Consider the following 22,200-nt stretch of genomic DNA (forward strand, 5'->3'; position numbering starts at 1 on the left):
GGCCAGATTGAAGAGACAGTGCCTAGGTTCACCTTCTACTTATAGCACGCAAGCCACGTCCAGCTCCTCGCTGCACTATGTATTTCCCTTCTCCGCGGCATTTACCGTGGTGCTCTCTGCAACTCGGTGCCTAGAAGTGGCCGCCCATGTTTCCACAGCGGACTGCAAGGGAACAAAGGAGCAGCACAAGCAGCAGTGCTTCAGCGTGCTCCTTCCGACTGCTAAGGGCACTTGGGAAGGCAAGTGAGAGGCAGCCACCTTCCTCTCCTAGTAGCCTGTAACGTGCCGCACACAAGCACGGTACTTGTGCGGCTTCGTTCACCACCCTCGCCCACGCCTGGCGCCACTTTCGCTCCCCGGCGGCCAGAAGTCACTGAGGCGGAGCCACACAGCCAGCAGGGTGCCGGCAGCCAAGCGCTCGAGAACGCTGCTTCTGCCCAAGCCCGCCTAGGGAGTGCACCTTTGTTCTCAGAGCTCTGTGCAACAGTCTGCCTCTCTCGCAGTTTGAATGGAAAACGAAAGTTTTTTTGCCTACGCCCTTCACAGAGATCTGTTGTCAGGATGAGAAGGTCTTGTGGCCGGAGCTCGCCCCCGCCGCGAGGAAGCTGCTATTAGCACCACATTGCAGGTGCACTTCTCGTTCCTTCATTATGTGCTCAGCGCTCTCCAAATTTGCTGCTAGCTCCATGGTCCTTCTCAGCTGCAAGTAGCAGCGCTCACAGTACATAGAGCTTCGCATGGAGCGAGGACTTGGAGGGACATATCGCACACGAAAATGTGCCAGGACAGAGACGTGTTCTACACTGAGTAGAGACAGAGACAGACTGAGAGTTGTACACTGCCCCTTCTCGTCGGCCATCCTGTGCTCCTACTGCCTCTGCTGTGACAAATCGTTCCTTGAATGAAGAGCGAGAGCCCCTCTCCAGGCACATTGCACTGAGAGAGAGCTCCCTAGGGACTTTTGGATGTAAAGCATTTCCACCTCCAAAAATACATGGGTAAGTCCTACAAGTTTTGGTTTTATTCAGATTAGTTATGTCCAAGTATTGCTGTTCTAAACATCCTTGGTTTCAGTCTGAAATTAACTGCTTGTTTCTGTCTTTTTGCATAGTGGCAATCTAATTCTAAGGTAACTAGATGTGTTGGAAATCCATAAATTACATCTCAGGTTAGGTGGGATAATTGGCTAGGAAGAAAATGGAATTGAGAATTTGGAAAGAAACCAAAGTGAGCTTATGTCACAATCCGAGATTCCCTTGGGTTCCAAATCCTTTCATTTGTGTTTTTGTGGGCTTTTTTGAAGGTGGTGTACAGTTGAAGCCATGATTTAGCTGCGGTGAGACCTGGTCCGCTGTAAAAGCATTATTTTCTCAGTGAGCATGGACAACAGTTACAGTGTCATCTTTTAAGATTCCCTGCACTCCACTTATGGTGGCAAAAGCAGTGCCTTGACTGTAATCATAAAAGTGATTACAGTTTCATTGCTTTGACATCATGTAGGATGCTTCCTCCATCTGCTGTGGTCAGCATTAAGTAACAGTTTTCTCAGTTTCTAGGAAGAGTCTAGCAAACAATCACCTTGCTCCTTCTCTTGCATTTATTCATCACTGCTATGCTTGTATACAGACAGATAGTCTGTTTATGATTCAACAATTCAATTGGACATCAAGTAAATAGCAAAGCAAAACTAACTACTGAAAGCACTATAAGGGCCAGAGATTAGCTTGGATCAAAACAGGTATTCTCCTAGCATTGTTTACAAACAAGTCAGCATGTGAAACAGAGGGCACAATGTGGTTTGTGCCTTGTTTTGGACATGCCCAGAAGAAGGAAATTCTGATTTCACATATGGGAAAAGAAATGTTGACATTTGAATGAGATTTTTCATACCCCAGAAAAGGTTGCTCTGAAAGGTTGTGGAAGTCCTGTTAGGAAACATGGCTTTACAAGTCCTTTCCACCAGGAGACAACAGCTGCAGAACATCTGAGTGTACTGGTGTTGATAGCACCAGCAAAGATCAAAGTGGAGAAGTTGGTGAACAATGCCAGTGGCCTGGGGTAGAGCAAGTGGGGTGCTGGCTGTGGGACCAGGGGAGTCCTGACTGATTTAGGAGGCATGTGATGGTCTGTGCCAGCAAGCAGAGTAGTGCTGTGGCCTTGGGACACTGCGAATACTGGAATTCAGTGGGGTCAATGGGCAGGCTGAGTGTCTGAGCTGCTGGAGGGATGCAATTTGCCCACATGTAAACATCCAGTCTCACTCTTGCCAGCCACAGAAAGGAGCAGGATGTGGCTGCTGGCGATGCCTGTCATGTATATGTAGTGTATATGTGTGCTATCCCAGCCTGCTGGGAGCACTTCTTTGTGACTGCTTGGGCTGAGGGAGAGAAAGCAGTGGTACTTTCAGAGGTTTCGAGTTTGCTCGAGTTTCTCAGGTTGTTTCTGGAGCCACCCAGAGTTCTCTTCCTTGAAGCATTTCAATTCCTGGTAATTTTCAAAATTCAAACAGACACAGCCCTAAGCTAGTTGATCTGTCTTCAGAGCTATTCTTACACTGAGCTGTTGGATGATCTGATCTCCTGAGATGTCTTCCATCTCAGTTTATGACCTGGTTCTTGTGAAAAGTAGGATCTTTTAGCCTGGAGAAGAGAGGTTTCTGGAGAGACAGTATTGTGGCCTTTGAATATGTAAAGAGGGTATAAGACAAATGGAGAAAGACTTTTTCAGAAGTTTTGCAGAGACAGGACAAGGGGCCATGCTGTCAAACTGAGACTAGGTTTAGATTGGCTAAAAGGAAAAACTGTTCTACAATGAAGCTGGTGAGACACTCAAACGGGGGTTCCAGAGAAGTTGTGGATGCCCCATCATTGAGAGTGCTCCTTATCAGTTTGGCTAGTCTTGAGCAATTTGATCGGCTGTAAGATCTACCTGGCAAGGAAGTTGGACTAGATCATCTTTAATCACAGACTGTTGTATGATTCCATGAAAGGCAGAATGCAGTAAAGTTCATATTTTAGATTTTGGCCCAGACATATTGATTATTTCTCACTTTATGCATCATTGCAATGACAACTTGTTAGCTTCTGAAATGATTAGCTGAGATTTATTTCCTTCCTTAGTTTCATTTTCCCTGTTATTCCTTCACTCTTGGACTTTTTTTTTACCAGATTTCCTCTTTCAGTCAACTGCCCTTAAGTATCACTTTGCTCCCCACCTGGCTTTTTTTTTTCAACACCTTTTCACTGGTTGGTTTTAGGCCTTTGCTGCTTGAAGTCCAGCAGCCTCCTTGTGTGAGCATTATGGAGCTTTCTTTACAGCTTCATCACTATGCAAAAAGCCATAAATTACTGTGTTCCATCTCACATACCATCAAGTATCACACAAATATTCCCTCTGCTGAATAGCTGGTTGGCTTACATAGACCAGCCAAATACCAGGAAACCCAGATGGCAGCAAGAATCTTTTAGACTACTCCCACTGTTCATTGAAATCCTGGAGAAGTCACGTGAGGTATCACATTCTCTTGAAAGAAGTGTATATCATCTCGGACATTCTAGAATTGGCTATTAGTATTGTCATGAGGTTCTGGCTAGACTTTTTTGTATGCAAATTCAAATTCAAATGATCTGAAATGAGAGAACTTCAAGAAATTTTTTTTCCCAGAATCGAAGTATGATGGAGTTACATAGGGAGAATCTTAATCTTAGTTATTCTATTCCATCTCACATCATGGCTGGGGGCAGGGAGAAGGGAGTATCTTTGGGGGACAATGGGTTCTGGTGTAGTCAGTAAGCTGGGCAGAGGAGCCATCAGGTATTGTCTGTTATTGGGGGGGGATTCATGTGAACTCTTCCTTTCTTTTACCCTGCCACTAGTATTGTTGCTAAAATTCTTTTCAAACAAAAAACGCAGACCAATCAAACACACAAAAAACCCCATCCAATAATCCCCAAGGAGATAAAAAAGCCCACAAAAAACACAACCCAAAACTGAAAAAAACTCCAAACCCAACACATCAAAAAATCAGGGTGAATATTTTTACTAACTATAAGAATAACAAAACAAAACAAAACAAAAAAACCCCAGAAAGTCACATTTCTAAAGATGCTGTCCCAGCCTCTTCTCTGAGCAGGGAGGACATCCTGAAGTGGAGCCAGTTGGAAGAAAGCATGATAGAGCAGCACCTGGGCCATTGTCACAGGACGGCCCTGTGGCTGCCCCATTGCCAAAACCTGGACACATCAATCAAACACAGGTATGCACATGTGCTTAGACACAGCAAAAACATATTTGTCTGAAAAGAACTCTGGTCCATTTATATCACTGGAAAGAGCATAATGCCTCGCCTCAGCTTTCTTTTCAGTCATTACAAATATTTAGAAAATATAGGAGTGCAGAAAGTGGAAATATCCAAGATCAACATGAGGACCAATAACAAAGATTCCATTTTTGAAACTGCATTGGGAATCCTCTGCAGAAATTGACTCAGAGCTCTAAGATTTACAAAAAAGACCAAGAGTATTGGAGTCAATACAACACAGTGTCTGGAGACTTCAGCCGGTTGCCTTGATTTCTCAAATATGATGGAGGAAGCACCTTAGCAACTACAGCTGCCAGTTCTCTCAGGGCCCTGACATGCCTCTGGGTGGGTCCCATGGTCTTGCATGCTCAGGTTCCTCAAGTGGTCTGAAAGCTGACCTGCTACTATGGCTTAGAATCAAGTCCACCAGTCCAATAACCTGAGAGATGTGGAAATAGTGACTGGCAGGAAAAATTGAGACCAGCATTTGTTGAGTACCTCAGCCTTCTCCTTGTCTGTTGTCACTAGTCCTGTCTGGCTTATGGGGGGGGGGTGGGGGGGTGGGGGTGAATAGGTTAGGTGTGATAGGTTTCTTTTCATCTTCCTTTTCCCACTGAAATACCCGTAGGTGCCTTTATTATTCTTATTTTTGGCATGCTTTTCCAAATTCAGCTTCAACTGAGCCTTAGCTATTCTGATCCCATCCTCACACACTCATGTGTTACCACTGTATTTTTCCCATGATTTGTCTCACTGTGTATTGTCTGCATATTACCTATTTGCATCACATCTATTAATTTTCATTAACCTTCTGTCTTTAACTTGTTTTCAAAATAAACCTTTTTGAACCTTTTCACCTCAGAAAATCACCTGGGAAACCCAAAATCCCCAAAATTCATAGCGAAGTCCCCCTGGGATGCCCAGCACTCACCTGGCAACTCCCAGAATTCCACAAATTCCTCCCAAAATTCAGGGGGGAATGCCAAATCCTAGGGCTTCACCCCAAAATCCCATTTGCAACCCCCAAAATCCCTCAAATCACTCCCAAGATCCAGTCCCCCCAACACCTCCCAAATTCACCCCAAAATGTCTCCAAGCCCCCTCAAAACCCACCCAGATACCCCCAAATCCACCAAATTCACTCCAAGACCCATCTGGGACTCCCAAAAATCACCAAAATTCCCTGGAATATTCACATGCATCCCCCCAAATTCATCCCAAAATTCTCCCACGACTCCCAAATGCTCACCTGGACACCCCAAAATCGACAGAATTCACCCCAAAATCTGCCTGTCATCCCCAAAAGTCACCTGAGAACCCTAAATCACCAAATTCCCCCCAAAATTCCCCTCAGATCACTAGAATTCCACAAATTCCTCCTAAAATTAAACTGGGACTCCCCACATTCCACAAATTCACCCCTGTCCTGGGGTACAATGCAAAAATGTGCATTCTATCACCATCTGTTAAAATGTGGGAGGGGTGGTGATCCTTATCTCTATGGGAGATATCCTCTGCTCATGTGCCATCTGATAAGATCAGGGGGATGATCACTGTTATCTTTTCACAACCCATCCTTCCTCCAGAAGACAGATTCTGTTAATGGGCCATTATGTCCTATTGTGTGACTGATAAGATTATATCATCCCATTGGGAGATGCTCCAGCCAGGGGGAGGAGCCAAACATTTCCTACCTAGATAAAAACTGTGATTTGGAACACCAAAGCAGTCCTTTCCACTGGATCCAAGAGGAAAGTCGGACCTTTTTCCACATCATCGCTGGATCTTCGGAGGAAAACTGCACCTTCTACAGGAGCACTGCTTCAACTGAACCACATCTGTCATCCAGGAGGACTGCAGCCACCATTTATACGGACTGCTACCAACACCCTGACTGACAGGGTGTCAGGTTGTATTTCTGTCTTTGTTGGTGGTTTTTCTTCTATATTATTGCACGTATTTTATTTTTTCTCATTTTCCTATTAAATTGTATTACTGACTTGGAGTCTCGCACTGGTTTTGCTTTCAAACCAACACATTTATTGGCGCCCAACGTGGGGCACGAAGGGTACTGAGAAAGGTCAGTATTACAATTTTGTATGCACCATGATTCTCAACATGCTTACATGGGTTTTATATCTTGTTCTCTATATTTTTCCGCACATGGGGAACTATCTGCCAGCTGTAATGCTCCTGTGTAGACCAGGATATGGTATAAAAATTGCTTTATTGGCCTATTATGTCTACTGCATGATAACCTCTGAAGCAATGAACATAATTCGGAATATATACTCGACTTTGTTTGCTTGTCCTAGTCTAGGTTGCTGCATCCCGGGTTTTAACAATCACACCCAGCCCATGGGGGGAGGGGTAAAGAATGATTTTTTCCAATCTTTCTGGCCTGATTCAGTAGTTTTTGGAAATGTTGAGTTCTCGCTGGATGTTAAGGACGGCGTAATATTGTTGTTAGTTCTGCTTTGTCTCCTCTGCACAGCCTACAACATGCTTAGAAATAAAACACTACATGGTGTATTGCTGCGTATTCTTGAGGAAGAGGAAAAAAGAAACAAATCAACTTCGTCCACGTCTGCCCACAATGTCATAAAGAGGAGAAGAACCAAACACAAAGCAACAGTGTCCGTGTCTATGCAGACTGCCACAGAGGAGGAAAAAGCCAAAAGCAAAGCAACAGTGTCCGTGTCTACGCAGACTGCCACAGATGAGGAAAAAAGCCAGAAGCGCCATCAGCATCTCCACACAAACCATCACTGAGCCAGAACAGCCTAGACCAGTAGCAGTTGCCCCCGTTCAGAAGAAGAAATCAAAGAGCAAATCAGTCCGCATAGTGACTGACGAGGACGTAGCAGGACCTTCGCACCCACCGGAAGAGACAGAGCGAGAAATCATCACTCGCTCTCTATCCCTGGGTGAGCTGCATGACCTGTGGAGGGAATTCACCCACCAGACAAATGAGTCCATCTTGACCTGGCTGCTCCGCATCTGGGACGCTGCAGCCAATGACACCATTCTGGATGGAAGTGAGGCCAGGCAACTGGGATCTCTGTCCCGGGATGTGGTCATTGACCAGGGGATTGGGAGAACCCAAGAAACTCTCAGCCTCTGGTGGCTACTGATGACAAGTGTGAAAGACAGATAGCTTTGTAAAGAAGATCTCCAGGTGCACCAAGGAAAATGGAGCACAATAGAACAAGGTATCCGATGCCTGAGGGAATTGGCCGTGCTGGAGATCATTTTCTGAGAAGATGAGAGATTTCCTAAGAGCCCAGACTGTGTCCGGTGCACGTCACAGATGTGGTTGAGATTTGCACGGCTTGGATCAGAGATGTATTCCCGTTACCTGGCAACGCTGCAGTGGAGGGAAGGTGAGGATATGGTAGGCGTCTTGGCCAATAAACTAAGAATTTATGAGGACACTGTCACAGCCCCATTTCGTACCCATGTCTCATCCGTGGAAACAAGGCTGGTGGAGCAAGTCTGAAGATTGATTGAAGAGGGCCATCAGAAACTAAAAAAAGAACTTAAGGAAAACAACTACCAGATCTCTCCAGAACCAACAAGAGTTTCTGCCATTAGGAGCCGGTGTTCCTCAGGCAGGGAGAGAAGACACACTCCACGAGGTAACCTCTGTTTTTTCCTTCAGAAGCATGGAGAAGACATGAGGAAGTGGGATGGAAAACCCACCTCCTCCTTAGCAGCCCGGGTGCGTGAGCTGAAAAGAGGGACACCTACCACAAGAAGCTCATCTAGAGTCAATGCTGCTCCAGTCTCTCATGTACAGAACTCCAGACAGTATCAGAATGATGATATGACTGATCCTCTTGAAGGGACCTCAAGAACCTATTTACAGGAAGAGACCGACATGTACCAATATCAGGAATAGAGTAGCCCTGCCTCTAGCCAGGTAGAGGAGAGGGATAATCGGATCTATTGGACTGTGTGGACCCAATGGCCTGGCACATCCGACCCACAAAAACATAAGGGTTTGGTTGACACCGGCGCCCAATGTACTCTGATGCCATCAAAGTATGTAGGAGAAGAATCCATCTCTATTTCTGGGGTAACAGGAGGATCCCAGCAGCTGACTGTAGTGGAGGCCAAAGTGAGTTTAACTGGGAACAGGTGGCAGAAACACCCCATCGTGACTGGCCCAGAGGCCCCATGCATCCTTGGCATAGACTATCTTAGAAATGGATATTTCAAAGACCCAAAAGGATATCGCTGGGCTTTCAGGATAGCTGCTGTAGAGACAGACGACATTAGAAAACTGAACACCTTGCCTGGTCTTGCAGATGACCCTCTGCTGTGGGACTACTGAGAGTTGAAGAGCAACAGGTACCAATCGCCAGAACAACAGTACACCGTGGGCAATACCGTACTGACAGAGACTAGGTGATTGCCATCTTTGAAATGATCCGTAAACTGGAGAGTCAAGGGGTGGTCAGCAAAACCCACTCACCCTTCATCAGCCCCATCTGGCCTGTGTGTAAATCTGAAGGAGAATGGAGATTGACCGTAGACTATTGTGCATTGAATGAGGTGACTCCACCGCTGAGTGCTGCTGTGCCGGACATGCTGGAACTCCAGTACGAGCTGGAGTCAAAGGCAGCAAAGTGGTACACCACCACTGACATCTCCAATGCATTTTTCTCCATTCCTCTGGCAGCAGAATGCAGGCCTCAGTTTGCTTTCACCTGGAGGGGCGTGCAGTACACCTGGAGTCGTCTGCCCCAGGGGCGGAAGCACAGTCCCACCATCTATCATGGACTGATCCAGGCTGCACTGGAAAAGGGTGAAGCCCCCGAACATCTACAGTATATCGATGACATCATTGTATGGGGCAGCACAGCAGGGGAAATCTTCGAGAAAGGAGAGAAGATTATCCAGATTCTGCTGAAAGCTGGTTTTGCCATTAAGTGAAGTAGTTAAAGGACCAGCTCAGGTAATTCAGTTTCTAGGAGTCAAGTGGCAAGATGGACGTCGTCAGATCCCAACAGAGGTAATTAATAAGATCACCGCTATGTCTCCACCTACCAGCAAGAAGGAAACACATGCTTTCCAAGGTGCCATAGGCTTTTGGAGAATGCACATTCCTGAGTACAGCCAGATTGTGAGCCCTCTTTACCTGGTCACCCGCAAGAAGAACGATTTCCACTGGGGCCCTGAGCAGCAGCAAGCCTTTGCCCAGATCAAGCAGGAGATCGCTCATGCAGTAGCCCTTGGCCCAGTCAGGACGGGGCCAGATGTGAAGAACGTGCTCTACTCTGCAGCCGGGAACCATGGTCTGTCCTGGAGCCTCTGGCAGAAGGTGCCTGGTGAGACCACTGGGATTCTGGAGCAGAAGCTACAAAGGATCTGAAGCCAACTACACTCCCACAGAGAAGGAGATCTTGGCCGCCTATGAAGGAGTTCAAGCTGCCTCAGAGGTGATTGGCTCAGAAACACAACTCCTCCTGGCACCCCGACTACCAGTGCTGGGTTGGATGTTCAAGGGAAAGGTGCCTTCTACACATCACGCCACTGACACCACATGGAGCAAGTGGATTGCCCTCATCACTCAGCGTGCTCGTATTGGGAATCCAAATCGCCCTGGGATTCTGGAAATAATATCAAACTGGCCTGAAGGTGAGACTTTTGGATTGTCTTCTGAAGACGAAGAGGAGCAAGTGGCACGTGCTGAGGAAGCCCCACCATATAATGTGCTACGGTAGAGTGAAAGATGATATGCCCTTTTCACTGATGGTTCTTGCCAAATTGTAGGCACTCACCGGAAATGGAAAGCTGCAGTATGGAGCCCCACACGACAAGTTGCACAAGCTACCGAGGGACAAGGTGGATTGAGTCAGGTCGCAGAGCTAAAAGCCGTCCAGTTGGCTTTGGATATTGCTGAACTAGAGAAGTGGCCAAGGCTTTATCTCTACACTGACTCATGGATGGTAGCTAATGCTCTGTGGGGATGGCTGGATGGCTGGAAAAAGGCCAACTGGCAGCGCAGAGGGAAACCCATCTTGGCAGCTGAGATTTGGCAGGACATTGCTGCCCGAGTAGAGAAATTGAACATAAAGTTTCAACACGTGGATGCACATGTAGCCAAAAGCTGGGCTAATGAAGAACATCACAACAACGAGCAGGTGGACCGAGCTGCCAAAGTGAAAATATCACAGGTGGATCTAGACTGGCAGCACAAGGGAGAATCATTCCTAGCTCGTTGGGCCCATGATGCCTCTGGTCATCAGGAGAGAGATGCAACATACCGATGGGCCTGTGACCGAGGGGTGGACCTTACCATGGACAGCATCTCATAGGTTATCCACAACTGCGAGACCTGTGCTGCAATCAAACAGGCCAAGCGGGTGAAGCCCCTCTGGTACGGTGGACGATGGTCAAAGTACAGGTATGGGGAAGCCTGGCAAATTGACTACATCACCCTTCCCCAAACCCACCAGGGCAAGCGCTACGTACTGACCATGGTGGAAGCAACTACAGGATGGTTAGAAACCTACCCTGTGCCTCATTCCACTGCCTGGAACACCATCTTGGGCCTAGAAAAACAAGTCCTTTGGAGGCATGGTACCCCTGAGAGAATTGAATCAGACAACGGAACCCATTTCAAGAACAGCCTTATCAACACCTGGGCCAAAGAACATGGTATTGAATGGATATATCATATCCCTTACCACGCGCCAGCTGCCGGGAAAGTTGAACGGTCTAATGGACTCCTTAAGAATACTTTGAAAGCACCAGGTGGTGGAACCTTCAGAAATTGGGAAATGGACTTGGCCAAAGCCACCTGGATGGTTAACACTCGAGGCTCCATCAATCGAGCCGGTCCTGCCCACTCTGAACCCATGCACGCAGTGGATGGGGACAAGGTCCCTGTGGCACACAGGAAAGGTATTTTAGGAAAGACTGTTTGGTTTAATCCCACCACAGGCAAAGGCAAACCAATCCGTGGGATTGTTTTTGCTCAAGGACCTGGTTGCACTTGGTGGGTAATGCAGAAAGATGGGGAAACCCATTGTGTACTGCACGGAGACATAATTTTTAGAGAGAATTGTATGTAAGGTTTCATTTTGTATTATATATCTGTAACGGGGTATTGGTTTGGGTATGATGTAGCTGGTAATAGAATAAGGGGTGGATTATGTCCTGGGGTACAATGCAAAAATGTGTATTCTATCACCATCTGTTAAAATGTGGGAGGGGTGGTGATCCTTATCTCTGTGGGAGATATCCTCTGCTGATGTGCCATCTGATAAGATCAGGGGGATGATCATCGTTATCTTTTCACAACCCATCCTTCCTCCAGAAGACAGATCCTGTTAATGGGCCATTAAATCCTATTGTGCGACTGATAAGATTACATCATCCCATTGGGAGATGCTCCAGCCAGTGGGAGGAGCCAAACATTTCCTACCTAGATAAAAACTGATATTTGGAACTCCAAGGCAGTCCTTTCCACTGGATCCCAGAGGAAAGTCGAACCTTTTTCCACATCATCGCTGGATCTTCGGAGGAAAACTGCACCTTCTACAGGAGCACTGCTTCAACTGAACCACATCTGTCATCCAGGAGGACTGCAGCCACCATTTATACGGACTGCTACCAACACCCTGACTGACAGGGTGTCAGGTTGTATTTCTTACTTTGCTGGTGGTTTTTCTTTTATATTATTGCATGTATTTTATTTTTTCTCTTTTCTCCTATTAAACTGTATTACTGTCTTGGAGTCTTGCACTGGTTTTACTTTCAAACCAACACAACCCCAAACCTCGCTACACGGGATCCCCCAAAATTCCAATAATTCTCCCCCAAAATCAACCTGGGACCCCTCAAAACTCACCTGGATCTCCCCACATCCCCCCTCCCCTGTCCGCAATTCACCTGGGAACCCCCAAATCCCCAGAATTCAACCCAAAATTCACCTGGGACCCCAAAAACCTCCAAATTCGCTCCAAAATGATTGGCAACTTTACACACTCCATTTTCCCACAAAAGGATCTAGAGCCCTGTGCGCTTCGTAAAAAAACTAAACAAAAAATACCTTTCTATTCATTCTCAGCAAAAATACTTCCTATTCCTCCTTCTTTTGAAGAAAAGTGCCTTCACTTTCAAACTTATTCTCTTGCTCACTTACCTGCATAATTCTTAGTCCCTGTTCTGCATGCTCATTTTCTTCACTTTTACAAGGAATCCTCTCCTCATCTTCTTCTTCCTCTGCTTCTTCCATTTCCCGTGCCGAGAACACCTGTTTCTCTTTTAGATTTGTTTCTCCAGCTGATTTTTGACAACAGTCCCTATCTTGTGGCACCGCTTGCTCGAGAGAGGTGATTGTCCTGCTCTGCTCTGGGCTGGTATTGGGCTCTCTTCAAGCCCTGGAGGCAATTTTGGATGCCACAACGTCAGAAAGACCTCAGGCTATTGGAGAAATGTCCAAAGGAGGGACACAGAGATAGTGAAGAGGCTGGAGGGGAAGCCATACAAAGAGTGGCTTAGGGCATTTGGTTCAGCTGCAGAGAGGACACTGAGATCACACCTCACTTGGGACCTCTCAGCTCCCCTCAAGGGCAGCACAGGGACAGCTTTGCTCTCTGCTCTCTGCGACCAGGGACAGGAGCCAAGGGAATGCCAGGAGCTGTGTCAGGGGACGATTAGGCTGGCTATCAGGGAAAGGTTTTTTTCCTCAGAGGCTGGTCAGGCACTGAATAGGTTCTCCAGGCAATGGGCACAGCCCCAAGGCTGCCAGAGATCCAGGACTTTTTTGCCAATGCTCTCAGGGATGCAGAGGGTGGGACTGTTGGAGTGTCTGTGCAGGGCCAGGAGTTGGCCTTTGACGATCCCTAGGGGTCCCTTCCGACTCAGGAAACTCTTACCATTTTCCCCTCTTTCCTCTCCTTGCACAATGCTCTCAGCTTACTGTTCCACCGTATGTTCCACTTCTGAAACCTCCGCTACTTCTTTCCAGTTCAAGCCCAGTTCTACTGGTTACAATCCAAAGATATACAGATTGAAAAACAACCAAAAAGAAACACCTGTTTGGAATGTCGTGGTCTTATTTGGATCTAGAACTATGAAGTCGATTGTGCCTTGCAAGTTCTACAAGCAGAAGAACAAGCAAAACAACCCACCACACTGTTTTAACATAGGGATGTGCTTTCTTCTAAGAAATCCATATCCCTTCTCAAAATGGATCTATTTCAGTAAGAGATCATCTTGAATAGATCACTTACTATCTAAAGAACCTGGAACACTCAAATCCGTAATGATAAGCCTGTTACCTTGTCGTTTTCTGTTCCAAAGGCAAATGAATTTGCTCAAGTGCCGTTTGTAACAAGGACAGAGTTCAAAGTGTGGCTCTGAGAAATGTTTTGGTTTCCCTCTCCTATCTCTATCAAAAGCACTTTCTTTAATGGCTGAAACAATACTTGATATAGTCTGAATTTTAAAGGTCATGAAAATTTTCTCAAAAGTGAAAAATTAATATAGCAGTCAGATTTTAAACCAACGGGAATTTTTGTTTTACCTGTTTGAAGATTTCCTTCACATTAAAATGCTGGCTGATGGATACCTAGAAGAAATCAATTCCCACAAAATGCTTCCGGGTAAGCCATTACGTCATCCATTACAATTGGCTTCAGTGTCCCGTTCCTGTCCAATTGAAGGTCCTTGTTTAAGAGACTCAAGTACGGAGAGAAATAAATATGACTACAGTGCCTTTAAATCTAAATCGAACTTCTTGATCAATCTCGTAATACCTTTAGGCTAAATGTTGCCATTGATCTGTTTCTATTGAACACAGTCACGTCCTGGCTTGTTAGAGATTAGTTCATTACAAAGAAAGAAATGCACAGAAGTTAACATATTTCCAAAGAAGCATTTGACATCCTTCCTTTTGGATGGGGAACCATTCCAACACTGCTTACATAAGAGGTCAAATTACTGTCTTCCATGTTAGTTGTGCACTGTGCTCAGCAGAGCCTATCTGGTTTATTGGCCTTTGACTTGGACATAAATCTGAGTCTTGATTCAAGAAAAATCAATATTCACACTTGTTTTCATTTACATGGACATTGGCTTGGTCTCCTAAACAAAGAGAATGATGGGGAGTTTATGTAGGTGTTCAGATAGGTAACATTCTCTTTCCTCAACCTGGCATTGTATTTTCACTTGGTCTGTTACCTCTGGCTTTTTTTTAACGGCTCAAATTATTAGGAAGAGTATCAAACCTCCAGCTCTAACAACAGTCCCACTGCCAGGTGTGTGAAGGTATGTGCATCTGCCCCTCAGGTCCATACTGCTCTTCTAATGTGCCTCTGATCGAGCAGGTAGGAAAGACCTCCTGGGTGTGTGAACAGTGCTGCTTCCTCTATGGCTTCAGAGCTGCTGCTAAGATCTTCAGGAAGGAGAGCGGTATTGTACCAGTTTTTAGATGGCTTTTAAAGTTGCAAGTGCTTGGCTATCTTAAACGTCTGAGTTCCTAGAACTTTGAATGAGATCAAATCTATGAGTGAAGACATGATGGTGCAGACCAACTTCTGATTCCGGTCTTCCAAGAATCTGCGCTACTCCTTTAACCATCTGAATAAGGCATGGATGTGATGGTATGCAGAGTAATACTGATGTGCTATGGTTTTTGAATGATAGCAGTCTTCCTTTGTCCCATTCCTAAACCGTGGGCATTATTTGCCTTAAACTTGTTCAGTAGGGACATTATTCTATATTCTTACATGAAGTGAAAAGCACTCTTTTTCCATACCTTCACACAACAGCATTAAAACAAGGCCTAAGTAGTACAATCAATGTTCAAAGATGCTCTACCTTTTAAGCTGATAATGCAAAATTCATACCTTGTTCTAATTTGATCTCAAGAAGAAAGGGTGTTTTCCAAATACTCCTTCAGCTCTTCCTCACAGCTCACCATTTTCCTTTTTTCTAAAATTGTATCCAGATCACTTTCATCATCTAAGGCCACATAGAAAAGCTAGTAAAAATGGTTTCGTAGATACTAAAATCTCCCCAACTATTTAGGATTCAAGGAAGTTAATTATGCACGTATATTCTACACCCAGAAGAGAAAGCTACCTCAGCAAAACTCATCGCCTATGAAAATCTTCCTAGATAATGAACACCTCTGACACTGCCACCCCAAGTTGGTTGTTGAAATAATGAGAACCTCACATCCAATCAGACTCTAGACCTGCACAAGATCTCGTAATAGCAACTTGCAGCCACTTTCTACAGAAAGCAGCAGTGATCTCTATCACTGTTGCCATACCAAGAATAAGACAGGACTGTCCATTCAGCGTGAATCAAGCAGTTAGCAAAAATGCACCTGACAGAATGAAACTGAAGAGTAGAAATTCCAATCAAAAAATCAAAGATTACATTTTTAATTTTATAGCAGGTATTTTGAATTTCCCTTTAGAAACAACTGCCCGACTTTTTTATGTACACAAAAGATTGGAAGACATTTGGGAGATCATTTCTAGCTATTCCTAAAGTCTGATGTTAAGCAGGCTGGGCCATTCCTCATTCATCCCTATCATATGTGTTTCTTATAGAAATGATCATAAAAATTCAATCTATTCATATTACAAATAATAAACACAAGAATTATGAACACTTCCACATGAAACTCTTCCACACCAAACTGTTTCTTTGTAGTGTTTTATCACACTATGGAGCTCTTTCTAAGGTGACATCAACAGCCTACCACGCAGAAGGCATTGCAGATGGGAGCACAGGAAGAACATACTAATACCAAGGAGTGATGAAAACATGTCATCAAATAAAAGAAACGTACATCCACGTGCTCCACTTCTTCTTCAAACCTACATTTTAGTTTCTCAGTCATCTGAAGCATGTTGGAGTGCACAAGTTCAGTGTTGTGTTATGTTGTTTAATGTTAATTTTCCTTCTGTGTTGATGGTTCATCCCAGTTTCTTTCCCCTAAGTTAAGTGCATAATGGTTCTTCCCTTTCCCGCACTTGTCCTAGTCAGTCATCCTAAACCCCTCCCCTTTATCTGGAACCTTCCCTGTCCCTCACCCTAAACCCTGCCCCACGGGATGTCAATCCTTTGTAGCCCCTCCCTTTTTTCTAGAAGTTTCTGTGTCAAGCATTCCCTCTTGTATTCATGATTGCTTATATTGTATGTATTCCCACCCTCGGTTTGCCTTATTGGCTTAATGTAACCCTTTCCCCACCTTCTGTACCTCCCCCCATTTCCCGTTATTGGCCAGAGTTTTGTGCCTTCCCCTTGCTCCTCCCCCGTACTTAAGCCAGTGTAGAACCCCTCAAACTGCCTTTTGCAGTTCCCCCTCCCAACCTCCGGACTTGTTACCTTTTCCTTCAAAATTCCCTTCCCCCAGAACCGTAAAAGGTCTATCCTGCGCCTCTTTATCCCTCCCTGACGACTCGCCCAGGCGTAGCTGTTGCTACACCCCTTCTTTGTCTCCCGGAGTGGTGCCCGGGAGGGGCCACTCACCGACGTAGGCTTCCCGGAGCTAGCCGGTAGCCCAGGTGAGGTGGGCAGTGGGTGGAAGAAACGTCAGTTAAGCATCTTCTGCTGTGCAAATGTTCATATCCAACAGGGTCATCTGAAGGAAAAGAAGAACAAATTATTGACATGCACAGAAGAAATACTGTGTGACTTTCAGAGAGCCTGGCAAAACGTAGTGTTTCTTTTCTTGTGATGGACAGAGATAGATTCAGCCTCCTACATGCCATATTAGATTAGTAAACAATACCATCTGGTTGGACACAAAGGGAGAAATTAAGGCAGAGGTGGAATTTCTTTCCCAAGATAAGACAGATTTAGCACAAGCGCTGAGGCTCCTTGCATCTTCCACATTCACGTAGGACAGCACTCCCTTCATTACCGGCATTTGTTACGGCTTTTCCACATTTCAAGTACAAATACCAACTCCTACCGTGAAACCAATCGGATGGCTCACTTTTTGAACAGAGTAAGGCGGAGGTTAAAAAGGAATTCCACTTGTTATCTCAATGTTTGGTGCATCCTCAGACGCATTTTAGTCTAATGACACATTGGACCACGGCTATCACAGCCAAAAGCTGTGGCACTCAACTTGCCCATCTGCCCTTTCTCCTGACATTTGCCCTCGACCAGCTCATACTGGATGCTCATTTTCTCCACGCACTCCACATTAGGGCTGTCTGAATGCTATGGAACAGACCGCAGTCAAAATTCCTATGTTTCATAGTGCAGTGTGACATGGAAACATGACAGAGGCCATGTGCTGAATCTCAGCACACGGAACAGATCCCAGCAGTGCCTATAGACTTTTGCCCACAGACACCAGACACTACCAGCCAAAGAAATCAAGACATTTTCATACACAGCTCTTTATCATTATGCTTCAAAGTAGCAAGGTACTTACAGTCGCTACCAACTTCTTTGCTACCTTACAGGCTACAAACATCCCAACAGGATGTGCTCTGGAGCAAGAAAAGGCAGGCACAGAGAGGGAAGGCATGCTGCAAGGTCACAGAGAAAGGAAGTATCTCCAATACTTCCCCTCTTCTTCTCACACTTCCCCTCTTCTTCTCCAAGAGTTAAAAAGGAGTATTTTTGTATGATTGCAAAGGCATCCATGTCAAAATTAACTTTTCATTTCCCCCAGATTCATTCTAACCAAGCCAGTTCCTGCTAGATCTCACCATGCACAGGTGTTTGTACTGGCCAAAGGAAAGCCATGCCACAGGCAGCTTCTTTGGCTCTTACTGCCCCCTCCAAGCAACTGAGAAGGTATGTAGGAACACACGGAACAAAGAATAGAGCAAACATGCACTCTCAAAGAAACTGTCTGCCTCATCGTTGCCCGGGAGAAAAGAAAATATTGCTTGAATTCCAGTCTGTTCTTAGGATTTCCCGACCTACCTAGACTTTTGTTTCAATTCTCCAGAGTTCTGCACCATTCGTTTCCATCAGATTTGGCACGTGTTGGAGGCAACAAGGTGCTATCAAAGCAGGAAACAAGAGTCAGGTATCCTAAAATACAAACCAGTCAGTACTTCAAATATAAAATTATGAATCTGAATATCCATACTACTGGGCTTTCTTTTATTTACAGCCATCTTGGCAATGAAAATAAACCTGAGATTGTTGTTGTTCCAGGCCAACTGTTTACTGCCCGATAACGAACTAGCTGTCATCTACCTTGTTCCTATATCCACCGTAAAAAACCTCCCTGTAAAGATCGTAATGCATTGCACCCACACCAATGTGTCTTGTGTTCAGGATGGATATTCAAACGTAGCAACGTTCGATTTCTATCCAGACTCCTCTCTTAATTTATTACGCAAATAAAATCCCACGCCATTGAGAAAAAAATGCCTTGACAAAAGCACCAACTTCTAGGTCTCCACCCATCTTTGCCCATTTCTACTATGTTTCAAGATTTACTTCTGCATTCCTCCATTTTTAGAGCCTGGTCGCCACCTATTATATGTGGCTGGGGCACTGAAAATGAAGAATGCATTTTCTCCATTCAGAAGAGCTGTACAGAAATAGATGTAGACCCTGCCTCACTGCTGCATTTAGCAACCACACACTGACAGGAAGCAAAGTGCATTTTGTAGCCAAGTCCTTCATTAACTCCAGCAACAATTGTTTTCCTTTATGCTATACCCTCTTTTGCCATACCCGATATATTGCAAGACCTTCACTCTCTGTTCACTGAGTACCATCTGTTCCTTTATCAATTTTTCCATTTCCATATTCACAGTTGGGGGATTCTGTATTTCTTCACTTGCCATAAATTCTCTACAGGATGGAAAGTAGATATGTAGAATGGAATCACATTATGTATGTGATATCATAGGTGATATCACGTAGAAAGAAAAAAATGATCAAGTGTTACTTTGATAGAAACCAAGAGTGAACATTAGCCACTTTGTGTTGCTCATTGTCCAAAAGAAGACTGCCACATTTCTGACCTGAAACTCTGAACTACACACTTCTTTTGCATGAGCTTGCAGTCCTTGTCTCTCCCTTGCCATTTCAGTTGATGCCATTTTTCTTTCTCAAGCTCTGATTTAATTCGATTCAAGAGTAGCTTGGCAGTTGCCCTCTCATTATCCAGCAGTGCTCAGTTTAAATTCTGTGTATTAAAAAATAAAACCAGAAGTAGAAGCAGCATACGACATGCAAAAACAAACAAAAAATTGTCTCTTCTACAGAAAATGAGGGGAGAAAAGAACACAAATGATAAACAATACCCTGCAAATAGAAATTGCTTCTATATTTCAGTGATTGAGAGGCAGAAAAAATGAATTTCATTTGGGGAAAGAAAGACATTCTAGGAATATTCAGACTGCTATCTTGCCCCAGGTAAAACATTTACCATGGCCTTAGCGTTAATGAGCTTGTGAACATCAGCTGCCAAGAGGAAGGACATTTCCTCCAGTTTCACAGAATACTTGGTCAGTACATCTGCTATCTGTGCAATCAAAGAATACAGAAAAGCAGCAACGATGAAAAGTAGAACTCAAATATCAATTTCCCAAGTTAAAATCTACATGAACAAGACAATTTTTCCATTCAAGTGAATTCGATTTAATTAATTCATTAACTACATAAGTATCACTCTCACGTTCAAGAACAGAAATCAAAGAATCAACGTTGCTTCTTCTGAGACATTGAAGCCTGAGTAGATCCCAACTTCAAATCTATTAGGACAGCATGAAAGCAATACCTGTTACATTTAGTACATGTAAACTACAAAGACATCTAGAACAGCTCTATAAGATGAACAAACCCATGAACTTTGAAGAAGACGCTAGCAAGAAATGTGGAAATAGGCTTTATCTGCCCAGTGCTTTTCCCAAAAGCTTGGGCACTCCTTGGCGTCAGTGAGAGTCTCTGTCTCATTATTCAGCAGCTGGCTTGGGGTCAAAAAGGATGCATGCAATCACTTCATTCCTGTTCATGACATAAACTTACTGCATCATCATGGAAGCCATTTACTTGGAAATATAGCCTAAAAAATAGGTGTCAGACTGGGTACATATCTAGGTTGCTATGAGCAAAACCAATTTCTTTTTAACAGGAAAGCCATACAAAATGCCAGCCATGGCAAATATTAGTCTACTAGCCCTGCACTTCAACGGGCAGTGAGCAGTTGTTGGGGGTTGAATGCTTCGCTTTTCTTTCTGTGGAATTTCTCCCATTGTTATGCTAAGTAATTGTGGCTACACCTTAAAACGACAGATAATGTTCTCTCGTAGGGGGGTGGCTGGAGGGGGAGGGGGGGGGAACGGGAAAAGGAAAGGTGGGATAGGGGGGTCTGGAGCTGGGCTCGCTCTCTCGCTTGGCTCCTGGAGTGGGAAGACAACCTGGGCTCTGCTCTGGCATCTTCCCCTGCCATCCCAGCGCTGAGATCCACGCTCCCTGCCTTTGGACATCGCTCTGCTGCTCTCCCAGCTCACCCTACTACCTCCGGACACTCCGCTGAGCACCACGACCGACACCGTGAGGGGGGAGTAACTTTCCCCATCCCCGCTCACCCCTGGGCCGCGGCCGCCATCACCCAGCCCTCTTCAACTGCGCGGGACCTGCCCTGCCCCCACAGCACCGGTAACAGCACAGGGAGACGGCCTGCGGCCAGAAGAGACTGGAGCGGAGCTAGACTGTTTCTGTTGCCAATTTTTATAGCTGTTGTTGTTTTTTTTCTGCTTTGTTAAATACCAGTAAAGAACTGTTATTCTCATCCCCATATCTCCTGCCTGAAGGTGTCTGAATTGGACCTAAAATAATTAAAAGGGAGGGGGGTTGCACGCTGCATCGCAGAAAAGGGGCTCCTGCCTTTCCTTAGACCATACCTGTCTTTCAAACCAAGACAGCAGTTCATTACATCAAATTTTCGTTTGGCAAGGAGACAGTCTATTTATTACAAGCCCCTAGTTCTAGAACCAAGAATTGAGGAGTTGCTCATTCCCAATGAAAATCTGTCCATTTCAGACCTTTGGGGTTTTATGCTTCTGTTCTTTACCTGCCTTGAGTGTGGCTTTCTTGTGAAGTCACTGATGGGTGTTTTTCCAACACATTTCTGCTGATTACACAGTAATTGCATGGCATCAGCAGACATCTCTGAATGTCTCTTTAAAGTATGCTTTTTACTCTTCTTAGAGGACCTTGTCTTCTTCTTTCCTTCACCCAAAAGGTGGGCTAAGTGAGCCTTCAAAGAACCATCATCTCAACAATTAGAATTCTTTCCAACCTACTGAATGGAGAAGAGCGAAAAAAAAAATTAAAAAACTAGTACGCGAAAGACAGCAGAAGAGAAAGGTTAAATAATGAATCCTACATGCCACATGGATAACTCTCTTCATTCGAGGCTATTTTCAAACTGAGAAAAAAAAAAAAAGATCATCTTTTCCTCAGAGAGGAAAAGTGGAGTAACTGGATTGTGTTGCCTTGCTTACAGTTACCAGAAAAGTCAACAGCAGAGTTAAAAACTCATGAAGCTGGGTAACTACACCTCTAAATGTTTTACCACTGTGTTATGATTCTGTCTTCAGTTAATAGAACCTGATATACAACAAAGAGATGGGATCACATGGAGATGCATTGGAGAGCCTATGCTGGAGGTAACACATTCATTTTTTACTCAAACAGATCCAAATTAGAAATGTTGAAAATGACCTGGGGCCATTTCAACAGCCAGCAAACTGACTAACACAACCAACCTTTGGCTTTTATTCAATCCTTTGCTTGTTTTACCTGGGCCTTGAAGATCTGTCTGCAGCCTTCCTCTCTGCAAATATATCACACTCGTCCTATTGAGAAGCCATGGCTCATCACAGCTGCTTGGCGAGGCCGGCTTCCAGAAGAACTGGCAACTACAAGCTGGGAGCCAA

Source organism: Sturnus vulgaris, chromosome W (genome assembly GCF_052056855.1).
Source record: "Sturnus vulgaris isolate bStuVul1 chromosome W, bStuVul1.hap1, whole genome shotgun sequence".
Classification (NCBI taxonomy): Eukaryota; Metazoa; Chordata; class Aves; order Passeriformes; family Sturnidae; genus Sturnus; species Sturnus vulgaris.